This window comes from Cnephaeus nilssonii (genome assembly GCF_951640355.1).
Source record: "Cnephaeus nilssonii genome assembly, chromosome: X".
NCBI classification, from domain to species: Eukaryota; Metazoa; Chordata; class Mammalia; order Chiroptera; family Vespertilionidae; genus Cnephaeus; species Cnephaeus nilssonii.
This window is the reverse complement of record NC_137071.1, coordinates 79706137-79718306: the sequence shown is the minus strand read 5'-3', so window position 1 is coordinate 79718306 and position 12170 is coordinate 79706137. Positions and strand designations below refer to the sequence as shown.

Below are 12170 nucleotides of genomic sequence, written 5' to 3'. Positions count from 1 at the left end.
AATGACATCGCTGCTGTAAAGAACTCAATAGAAAGCATCAATAGTAGACTAGAAGAAGCAGAGGACCACATCAGTGAGCTAGAAGACAAGGTAGGAAAAAATACACAAGTACAGCAGCTTCTAGAAAAAAAAAATTAAAAAGCAGGAGGAGAGCGTAAGGGAAATTTGGCACAACACAAAACAAAACAACATCCCCATAATAGGGGTTCCAGAAGGAGAGGAAACTGAGCAAGGAATAGAAAACCTGTTTGAAGAAATAATGACAGAAAACTTCCCTGATATAGGGAAGAAAAAACCCACACATATCCAAGAAGCTCACAGAGTCCCAAGCAAAATGAACCCCAAAAGACCGACGCCAAGGCATATTATAATTAAATTGGCAAACACCAACAACAAAGTAAAAATCTTAAAGGCGTCCAGAGAGAGACAGAAAGTTACCTACAAAGGAACCCCCATCAGACTACCGACTGATTTCTCAACAGAAACTCATCAGGCCAGAAGGGAATGGAATGAAATATACAAAGTCATGCAAAGGAAGGGTCTAAATCCAAGAATACTGTACCCAGCAAGGCTATCAATCAAAATTGAAGGTGAAATCAGGAGCTTCACAGACAAAAAAGGACTAAGGGAATTTATTACCACCAAACCAGCAATGCAAGAAATGCTAAAGGGTCTGCTATAAAAAGAAGAAATAGGAAGCGAAGAAGGAACACAGGGGTAACGAACAAAAATGGCAACAAATAAGTACCTATCAATTATAACTTTAAATGTAAATGGATTAAATGCCCCAATCAAAAGACATAGGGTAACGGATTGGATAAGAAAACACGAACCATATATCTGCTGTCTACAAAAAAACCCACCTCAGAAAAAAAGATGCACACAGACTGAGAGGTGAAGGGATGGAAAATGGTTTTTCAGGCGAATGGAAATGAAAAAAAAGCTGGAGTAGCAATACTTATATCTGACAAATTAGATCTCAACGTGAAGGACATAACAAGGGATAAGGAAGGCCATTTCATAATATTAAAGGGAGCAATCCAACAAGAAGAAATAACTCTGGTAAACATATACGGACCCAATACTGAAGAACAAAAGACTGAAGCACAAAAAAAAACCAAACTCCTGGAGGATATCAAGGGAGAGATTGACAGCAATACAATCATAGTAGGAGACTTTAATACCCACTATCACCATTGGACAAATCCTCTAAACAAAAAATCAACAAAGAAACATCAATCCTAAATGACTCAATAGACCAGACGGAATTAATGGACATCTTCAGAACATTTCACCCCAAAGCCACAGAATATACATTCTTCTCAAGTGCACATGGGTCATTTTCAAAGATAGACCATATGTTGGGTCATAGGCAAAGTCTCTTCAAATTCAAGAAGATAGAAATCATATCAAGCATCTTCTCAGATCACAGTGGCATAAAACTGGAAATCAACTACAATAAAAACAATCCAAAAAAATCAAACACATGGAGACTAAACAGCATGCTATTAAACAATGACTGGGTTACCAGAGAGATCAAAGAAAAAATAAAAAACATCATGGCAACAAATGACAATGAAAACACAACAATCCAAAATCTATGGGACACAGTGAAAGCAGTCTTGAGAGGGAAGTTCATAGCTTTACAAGCGTACTGCAAAAAAAAAAAAAAGGTAATAAATTACCTAACCCTACAACTCAAAGAGTTAGAAAGAGAGCAACAAGAAAAGCCCTGTGTAAGCAGAAGGAAGGAAATAATAAAGATAAGAGGGGAGATAAACGACATTTAGACCAAAAAAACAATACAAAAGATCAACAAAACCAAGAGCTGGTTCTTTGAAAGGATAAACAAGATTGATGAACCTCTAGCCAGGCTCACCAAGAAGCAAAGAGAGCGGACCCAAATAAACAAAATCAGAAATGAAAGAGGTGAAATAACAACAGACCCCACTAAAATACAAAGGATTGTTAAAAAATACTAGGAACAAATCTATTCCTACCTACTGGACAACCTGGAGGAAATGGACATATTCCTAAAAAAATATAACATTCCAAAACTCAATCAGGAAGAATCTAAACATCTCAATAGGCTAATAACTATGGAAGAAATGAAGCAGTCATCGAAAAGCTTTCAGCAAACAAAAGCCCGGGGCCAGATGGCTTCACAGGAGCGTTTTACCAAACATTCAAGGAAGAACTAAAACCTATCCTCTCAGACTATTCCAAAAAATTCAAGAGAAAGGAACACTGCCATGCTCCTTCTATGAAGCCAGCATCACCCTAATATCAAAACCAGATAAAGACAACACAATGAAAGAGAATTACAGACCAATATCCCTCATGAACATAGATGCCAAAATCCTCAATGAAATTCTAGCAAATCAGATCCAGCAGTACATCAGAAAGATCATACACCATGACCAAGTAGGATTTATCCCAGGAATGCAAGGATGGTACAATATCTGCAAAGCAATAAACGTGATACATCACATAAACAAATTGAGAGATAAAAATCACATAGTTACATCAATTGATGCAGAAACACATTTGACAAAATCCAACACCCTTTCTTGATAAAAACTCTCAACAAGGTGGGAATAAAAGGATCATACCTCAACATAATAAAAGCCATATATGATGAATGCCATATATGATCATCCCACAGCTAACATCATACTCAATGGGCAAAAACTAAAACCATTTCCCCTAAGAACAGGAACACAACAGGGATGCCCACTCTCACCACTGCTGTTCAACATAGTACTGGAAGTATTAGCCATTGCAATTAGACAAGAAGAGAAAGAAAAGGCATCCACATTTGAAAAGAAGAAGTAAAGTTGTCCTTATTTGCAGGTGACATGATATTGTATATTAAAAAACCGAAAGAATCCATCAAAAAACTAATAGACTTAATAAATGCATTTGGCAATGTAGCAGGATACAAAATTAACGCCAAGAAATCTATGGCCTTTCTATACACCAATAGTGAACTTACAGAAAGAGAGACTAAAAAGGCAATCCCATTTACCATCACACCAAAAAAATTAAGATACCTAGGAATAAACTTAAGTAAGGATGTAAAAGACCTATATGCGGAAAACTACAAGACACTGAAAAAAGAGATAGAGGAAGACGTAAACAGATGGAAGAACATACCATGTTCATGGATTGGTAGAATCAACATCATTAAAATGTCCATACTACCCAAAGCAATCTATAGATTCAATGCACTGTCCATTAAAATACCAATGGCATATTTCACAGACCTAGAATCAACTCTCCAAAAATTCATCTGGAATAAAAAACGACCCCAAATAGCTACAGCAATCCTGAGAAAGAAGAACAAAGTAGGTGGGATCTCAATACCAGATTTCAAGCTGTATTACAAAGCCACTGTTCTGAAAACAGCCTGGTACTGGCACAAGAACCAACATAGAGACCAATGGAATAGAATAGAGAATCCTGATATCGACCCAAACCACTATGCTCAATTAATATTTGAGAAAGGAGGCATTAACATACAATGGAGTCAAGACAGTCTCTTCAATAAATGATGTTGGGAAAATTGGACAGATACATGCAAAAAAATGGAACTAGACTATCAACTTACACCATACACAAAAATAAACTCAAAATGGATACAGGACTTAAACATAAGATAGGAAACTCTAAAAATACTAGAGGAAACCAGAGGCAGAGAAATCTCAGACATATGCCGAAGCAGTTTCTTCACTGATACTGCTCCTAGGGCAATGGAATCTAAAGGGAAAATAAACAAATGGGACTACATCAAAATACAAACCTTTTGCACAGCAAAAGAAACCATCAACAAAACAATAAGAAAACCCACCGTATGGGAGAACATATTTACAAATGTTAACACTGATAAAGGTTTAATCTCCAACATCTACATGGAACTTATACAACTTAATAAAAGGAAGATAAATGATCCAATAAAAAAATGGGCAACGGACCTAAATAGAATCTTTTCAAAAGAAGACAGAACGAAGGTCAAGAGATATATGAAAATATGCTCAAAGTCACTAATTATCCGAGAGATGCAAATCAAAATGACAATGCGGTACCATCTCACACCTGTCAGAATGGCTATCATCAACAAATCAACAAACGACAAGTGCTGGTAAGGATGTGGAGAAAAAGGAACCCTTGTGCACTGCTGGTGGGAATGTAGACTAGTGCAGCCACTGTGGAGAACAGTATGGAGTTTCCTGAAAAACAAAAAATGGAACTCCCATTTGACCCAGTAATCCCACTTCTAGGAATATATCCCAAGAATCTAGAATCACCAATCAGAAAGGATCTATGCACCCCTATGTTCATAGCAGCACAATTCACCATAGCTAAGATTTGGAAACAGCCTAAATGCCCATCAGCAGATGAGTGGATTAGAAAACTATAGTACATCTACAGAATGGAATTCTACGCTGCTATAAAAAAGAAGGAATTCTTACCTTTGCAGCAGCATGGATGGACCTGGAGAGTATTATTGTAAGTGAAATAAGCCAGGCAATGAAAGAAAAGTATCACATGATCTCACTTATTTATGGAAAATAAAGAACATTATAACCTGGTGAATAAAAAGGTAGACTCAGAGGCAGTAAAGCACTGAACAGACTGTCAAATTACAGCGGGAAGTCTGGTGAGTGTTGGGGAGGGAGGGTAATAGATCAACCAAAGGACTTGTATGCATGCATATAAGCACAACCAATGGACACAAGACACTGGAGGGGGTGTGATGAGGGCATGTGACAGGGGGTAGGGGAGGTTGGGGGAAGGTCAATGGGGAAAAAATGGAGATATATTTACTAATATATGTAATACTTTAAACAATAGAAAATATTAAAAATAAATAAACAAACAAACAAATAAAAAAATATCAATGGGAAAAAATATATCCTTGGTGGAACCAAGATGGCGGCATAGGTAAATGCCTGTACTTGGTGCCTCCCACAACCACATCAAAATTACAATTAAAATACAGAAAAACTATCATACAGAACCTCTGGAAAGCTGGCCGAATGGAAGTACTACAACTAGAGAAATATAGAACAAAGCACACTGAGAGTGGTAGGAGGTGTGGAGGTATGGAATGGGCTGGTCCAGCACCCAGGTGTGCTGCTTTTTTTAATTGGGGAGGGGAGGAGATTGCCTCTGCAGAGGCCATCCAGACGAGCGAGGTGTCCCAGCCCCACGCCAGACTCCCAGCACAAGGTCTCAGAGCTGGGGGAAGAAGTCCATACAGCAGTAAGAACTAGGGACTGTAAAAACCAGTGCAGATTGGGGTTGAGTGACACACAGGCTGCTGGAGACACAGCTGCTCCTCTTAATAGGCCAGTACCATGAACTGAATTTACAAGCTTCCACTTCCTCTGAGCTCCAGTGCAGGGTGAGGCTCTGGGGGACCCAGACAGATACAGGGAGAAACTGGACTGTCCCTCGCAGCAGTCATTGTTCCCGTGCAGGGACCTCCTCAGTGCAGGGCAGACTGGCAACCATTTCTGTTTGCACCGCCCTGGTGATTCCCTGAGACCCCGCCCCACCCAATTTACATCTCCACCCAAGCTGTATGCATTGGCTTTTGCATATGAATGGTCTGTCCTTTCTCAGTCTAAAAATCTGTCAAAAAAGCTGCAGCTGGGTCAGGGAGCCCCAAGCCTATCAATAAAAGGCCCAAGACCCGGCACCAGCACCAGCCTGCCTTGCTTCACAGCTGGGCTTGTCGGGGCAATTCCAAACCTGATACAAAGAGGAGAAATCTGGAGATCTCTCTGTAGCTCCTGCTAGATGTCCCCAGGCAGTGGCTGACTTTGCACCTTCCTGGAGACCCAAGAGCCAGTGTACCCAGTGGTCAGTGTGAGACCATACCAGATTACAACTCTTCACATCCATAAGCAACACACTCAAGGGGCAGACTCAGTGAGCACCAAAGCCCCACTGAAGCAAGTCCTGCTCCATAAGGGTGTCTCCTGCACAGCAGCTCTCCCACTGTAGGCACAGCTGATCCCCACAGCCAATTGGCCTGGAGGTCAATTTCTCCCAGTGTCACCAATAGCAATCAAGGCTCAACTACAATAAGACTGTGCACACAGCCCACAAAGGGATGCACCAAGAGTGTCCACCTCAGGTGATTGGGGTGGCTGAGCCACTGGGCCCTATAGGACATCTACTACACAGGGCCATTCTATCAACTCAAGGAGACTTAGCAGCTACCCAATACATAGAAACAAACACAATGAAGCAGCTAAAATGCAGAGACAAAGAAACATGTCACAAATAAAAGAAGTGGAAAACAGTAAACTACTGGATATAGAGTTCAAAAACCACAGTTATGAGTTTACTCAAGAATCTCCTAGAAACCTCCATGGAACTTAGACTTTCAAGGATCTTAGTGAAAATGCCAAACACATGGAAAAGGACCAGTCAGAAATTAAGTATACACTGACTGAAATAAAGAATAATATACAGGGATTCAATAATAAACTAGAGGATCCTGAGAATCAAATCAATGATTTGAAATATGAGGAAGCAAAAAACACCCAATCAGAAGAGCAAAAAGAAAAAAGAATATTCAAATATGAAGATAGTGTAAAGAGCCTCTGGGAATACTTCAAGCGTACCAACATCCAAATTATGGGTGTGCCAGAAGAGAGAGAGCAAGATATTGAAAACCTATTTGAAGAAATAATGACAGAAAACTTCCCCTACCTGGTGAAAGAAATAGACTTACAAGTCCAGGAAGCACATAGAACCCCAAACAAGAGGAATCCAAAGAGGACCACACCAAGACACATCATAATTAAAATGCCAAGGGCAAAAGACAAAGAGAGAATCTTAAAAGCAGCAAGAGAAAAACAGTTAGTTACCTACAAGGGAGTACCCATATGACTGTCAGCTTATTTCTCAACAGAAACTATGCAGGCCAGAAGGGAGTAGCAAGACATATTCAAAGTGATGAACAGCAAGAACCTATAACCAAGATTACTCTACCCAGCAAAGCTATCATTTAGAATTTAAGGTCAGATAAAGAGCTTCACAGATAAGAAAAAGCTAAAGGAGTTCATCACCACCAAACCAGTATTATATGAAATGCTGAAGGGTATTCTTTAAGAAGAAGAGGAAGACGAAGAAAAAGGTAAAGATAAAAAATTATGAACAGCAGAGTGACAAAAAATACATATTTATCAACAAGTGAATCTAAAAATCTGATGAACAGAATAAACTGGTGAATGGAATAGAATCAGGGGCATGGGAATGGAATAGATTGATTATTCTCAGAGGGAAGGGGGTGTGGGGCGTGCGAGAAGAGATTAGACAAAGATCTCATATGGATGTATGCATTACCTATGGACACAGAGAATAGAGTGGCGAGGGCCTGGGGTGGGGTGGGAACCGGGTTGAGGGGAGCTATGGGGGTGGGGAGAGGGAAATCTGTAATAATCTCAACAATAAAGATTCATAAAAAGAAATAGCAGGTTTACTCACGCGCGCGCGCCCACACACACACACACACACACACACACACACACACACAAAGGAAAAAGTATCCTCAGGTGAGGATTAAAAAAAAATAATAATAGGAGCCTGAGCCCCAAGGCAGAGTGGCAGCAGTGGTGAGGCCTGAGGTGGGGGCTGCGGGGGTGGGGGGTGGTAGAAGGGAGGCCTTTTCCGGGCTGGGGGCAGCCTGGTGCCAGGTGGGAACCTGGGGGTAACTAGGAAGATGCTGGTGGCCTAGGAGCCTGGGGGAATTGACTGGCTGCAAGGCAGGGTGGGTCTGGCTTGTGGAAAATGCCTAGCAGAGGTGATTGTCCTGTACACCAGCCCATTTGCTAGCGTCCTGAGGTGGAGCCTAGCTCAGCACAGGAGCCCCTGCTCTGTCCTGGAGTTGGTTGTTGGTGTGGTCCTATCATTGTCCCCATTTGAAAGGGCTCTGAGACTTTCCCAGGAAAGTGGCAGAACTGGTTGGGGCTTGAACCAGGCCCTGCAATGCTGAAAACTGAGCATTTCTGCATTACCATTGGCACCTAGAGCCAGTCCACAGACCTGGGTCACACTGGCTGTGTCAGGTCACTTGGGACTCCCTTAAAAAATGGGCTCTGCCCTGGCTGGGTAGCTTGGTTGTTTAGAGCATCATCCCCATAGCCGAGGTTTCAGGTTTGATCCCAATCAGGGCACATGCAAGAATCAACCAATAAATGCATAAATGGGTGGAACAATAAATCTCTCCCTCTTCCCCTCTCTCTAAAATCAATAAATTAAAAATATATTTAAAAAAAGAGCTATATAATTTGAAAGGATGGTAAACCAGAAGTTTCTTCTTAATCTTTTAAATACAGCACACTAAAGAATCCTTGAATCTTACTATTCTGTTTAGATTTATTTTTAAAAGTTTTCATTATTCAACAAAAGTTTCTGTATATCCTTTTTTATTTTTCAACTAGAAGCCCGGTGCACGAAATTTGTGCACGGCAGGGGGTTGTCCCTCAGCCCAGCCTGTACCCTCTCCAATCTGGGACTCCTGGAGGGATGTCCGACTGCCCGTTTAGTCCCTCTCACAACCCAGGACTGCTGGCTCCCAACTGCTCACCTGCCTGCCTTCCTGATTGCCCCTAACCACTTCTGCCTGCCAGCCTGATCACCCCCTAACCACTCCGCTGCCAGCCTGGTTGATGCTTAACTGCTCCCCTGCCAGCCTGTTTGCCCCCAACTTCCCTCCTCTGCCAGCCTGGTCACCCCTAACTGCCCTCTCCTGCAGGGTTGATCACCTCCAACTGCCCTCCCTTGCAAGCCTGGTCCCTCACAACTGCCCTCCCTTGCAGGCCGGGTGCCTCCCAACTGCCCTCTCCTGCTGGCCATCTTGTAGTGGCCATCTTGTGTGCACATGGGGGCAGGATCTTTGACCACATGGGGGCAGCTATATTGTGTGTTGCAGTGATGATCAATCTGTATAGTACTATTTTATTAGATAGGATAGAGTCCTGGTGCATGGGTGGGGGCCAGCTGGTTTGCCCTGAAGGGTGTCACAGATAAGGGTGGGGTTTCCCTTGGGGTGTGGGGTGGCCTGAGCGAGGGGCCTGTGGTGGTTTGCAGGTCGGTCACGCCCCCTGGCAACGCAAGGGGAGGCCCTGGTATCAGGAATTTATTTTCCTTCTACAATTGAAACTTTGTAGCCTGGGGCGGAGCCAAGCCTGCTGCTCCCTCCAGGGTGGCAGCCATTTATGTGGCAGTTAATTCACCTTCTACAATTGAAACTTTGTAGCCTTAAGCGGGTGAGCCCGGCCAGGGTGTGTGGAAAGCTTTGCTTCCCCTGTTGCCGCCGGCAACCCTGGCCTGCTCTCTCAAGCTCCATTCTGCCGCCATTTGTTTGAATTTGTTTACCTTCTATAATTGAAACTTTGTAGCTTGAGTGGAGGCTTAGGCCTGCAAGGGCTATGGAAAGCTTGGCTTCCTCTGTTACCTGGGAAACCTTGCTCTCTGTGGCTGTAGCCATCTTGGATTGGGGTTAATTTGCATGCTCGCCCTGATTGGATGGTGGGTGTGGTTTATGTAGCAGAGTGATGGTTAATTTGCATATTACCATTTTATTAGAGAGGATTACAGTTCACATTCAATATTACTTTGGATTAGTTTCAATTGTAAAGCATAGTGGTTAGACAATTATATAAATTATGAAGTGATACTTCCAAAATTCAATTACCCACCTGGCACTATATGTAATTATTACTATAACTCCTATGCTGTACTTTCCATCCCCATGACAATTTTGTAGCTACCAAGTTGTACTTCTCAATCCCATCACATTTTTCACCCAACCTCCAACTTCCTCACCATCTGGCAGCCTTCAGTTTGCTCTCTGTGTCTATGAGTGTTTGTTTTGTTTGTTGATTTATTTTGTTTATTAGATTCCTCATATGGTATTTCTCTTTCTCTTTCTGACTTTTATTTCACTTAACATAATACCCTCTAGGTACAACCATGTACAAATGGTAAGACTTCATTCTCTTTATGGCCAACTAATATTCCATTGTACATGTACCACCACTTTTTATCTAGTTGTCTATTGACTTGTGTTGCTTTCCTATCTTGGATATTGTAAATAACATTGCAATAAACATACGGGTGCATGTATCTTTTCAAATTAGTGTTTGGACTTCTTCAGATATATACACAGTAGTGGAATCACTGGGTCATAAGGCAGTTCTTTTTTTACTATTTTGAGGAACCTCCATACTGTTTGCAATAGTGGCTACACTGATCAGCATTCCCATGTCCTCACCAACACTTGATGTATCTTGATTTATTGATGATAGCCATTCTGAAAGGTGTGAGGTGATATCTCATTGTTGTTTTAATTTGCATTTATCTGTTAGTGATGTTGAATATCTTTTCATATGTCTATTGGCCATTTTTAATGGGATTATTTGTTGTTGTTTTTTGGTGTTGAGTTGTATGAGTGTATACCTATCAGATGTATCATTGGCAGATATTTTCTCCCATTCAGTAGGTTGTCTTTTTGTCTTGTTGATAATTTTCTTTGCTGTGGAAAAACTTTTTTATTTGGGAGTGGAGGGTGAGGTAGGGCTGGGCATGGTAAGGGCACCGAAGCCCAAGGGGGCTGAGCTGCAGTGAGGCAGCAGATCCAGCCTTTTCCACGTGGCCCACGCTGGCCACCTTGGTCATGATCATCCATGGCTTCCAGGGCAGCCACCGGGACTTTTCCTTAGGCCCTGAAGGTGGTGGCCAAGATTCACATCATGGAGTCAGTGGAGGTGAAGTTAGCTGATCAATTGTGTATGCCATCTGTTCCTGAAATGATGTTTGGAGACAACATTTTAAAAATCCAGCATGGTTCTGCCTTGGGGATTGAGTTCAATGCTACATATGCTTTAAGATGTGTAAACAACTACCAAGGAATGTTAAAGTAGCCTGTGTGAAGAATGGCAAGAAGGCAGGGCAGAGGGTGAATACTTCAAGGAGATTATTAAACTGTACCATTTGACCTAGACAACAGATTATAAGAGAATATTACCTGGAGAATCACTCAAATTAAAGGTTGTACCTATAACAAATCATATAGATATAGAGAAATTGAAAGCCAGAGAACAGAATACGTTTTTTGAAGAAGTTCTGTTTGAGGATGAACTTCATGATCATGGAGTTTCAAACTTAAATGTGAGAATTAGAGTAATTAATGCCTTCTAGCTTTTTCCTGCTGTTGTGGTTTTTCTTGAGAATTGATGGAGTGCTTATCAGGATGAATGCATCCCAGGAATAAATACTACCTGATCATGGCATGGCATATGATCTTATTAATGTATGGCTGAATTTGATTTGCTAATATTTTGTTGAGGATTTTTTTTTCTTTTTTTTTAATATATTTTATTGATTTTTTACAGAGAGGAAGAGAGAGGGATAGAGAGTTAGAAACATCGATGAGAGAGAAACATCGATCAGCTGCCTCTTGCACACTCCCCACTGGGGATGTGCCCGCAACCAAGGTACATGCCCTTGACCGGAATCGAACCTGGGACCCTTGAGTCCGCAGGCCGACGCTCTATCCACTGAGCCAAACCGGTTTCGGCAATTTTTGCATATGTGTTCATCTGGGATATTGGCCTGTAGTTCTCTTTTTTTATTCTTTCTTTGTAGTGTCTTTAAAAAAAATGTTTATTTTTTATCAGATGTCTTCCTTTTTCTTCCCATTGCCGCCCCCCACCTCCACCTGATTCCCGCCCTGCCCCAGGCCTTCAGGACTCTATTGTATGTGTCCATAGGTAATGCATACTAGTATATGCATATAAGATCTTCGGTTAATTTTTTCCCGCCCTCTCCCCCCTTCCCTCTGAGTTTTGTCAGTTTGTTCCAGGTTTCCATACCTCTGGTTCTATTTTATTCATCAGTTTATTTCGTTCATTAGATTCCTTGTTCATTTATTTTGATTTTTAGATTCAATTATTGATAGATATGTATTTATTGCCATTTTATTGTTCATATTTTTTATCCTTCTTCTTCATTTGGCTTTGGAATTAGAATATTGCTGGCCTAGTAAAATGAACTTGGGAGTCTTCCTTCCTCTTGAATTTTTGGGAATAGTTTGAGAAGGATCGGTGTTAGTCCTTGGAGTGTTTGATAAAATTAACCCGTGAAACCAT

The 12170-nt window shown here is 41.4% G+C and overlaps 1 pseudogene across 1 annotated transcript; it reads left to right on the top strand.

Moving 5' to 3' along the window:
- The first annotated feature begins 10696 nt into the window (after positions 1-10696).
- LOC307095348 (TIP41-like protein) lies at positions 10697-11293 on the top strand (annotated as a pseudogene). Its single transcript has one exon. The product of its transcript is annotated as a TIP41-like protein (transcript).
- Positions 11294-12170: the final 877 nt, after the last annotated feature.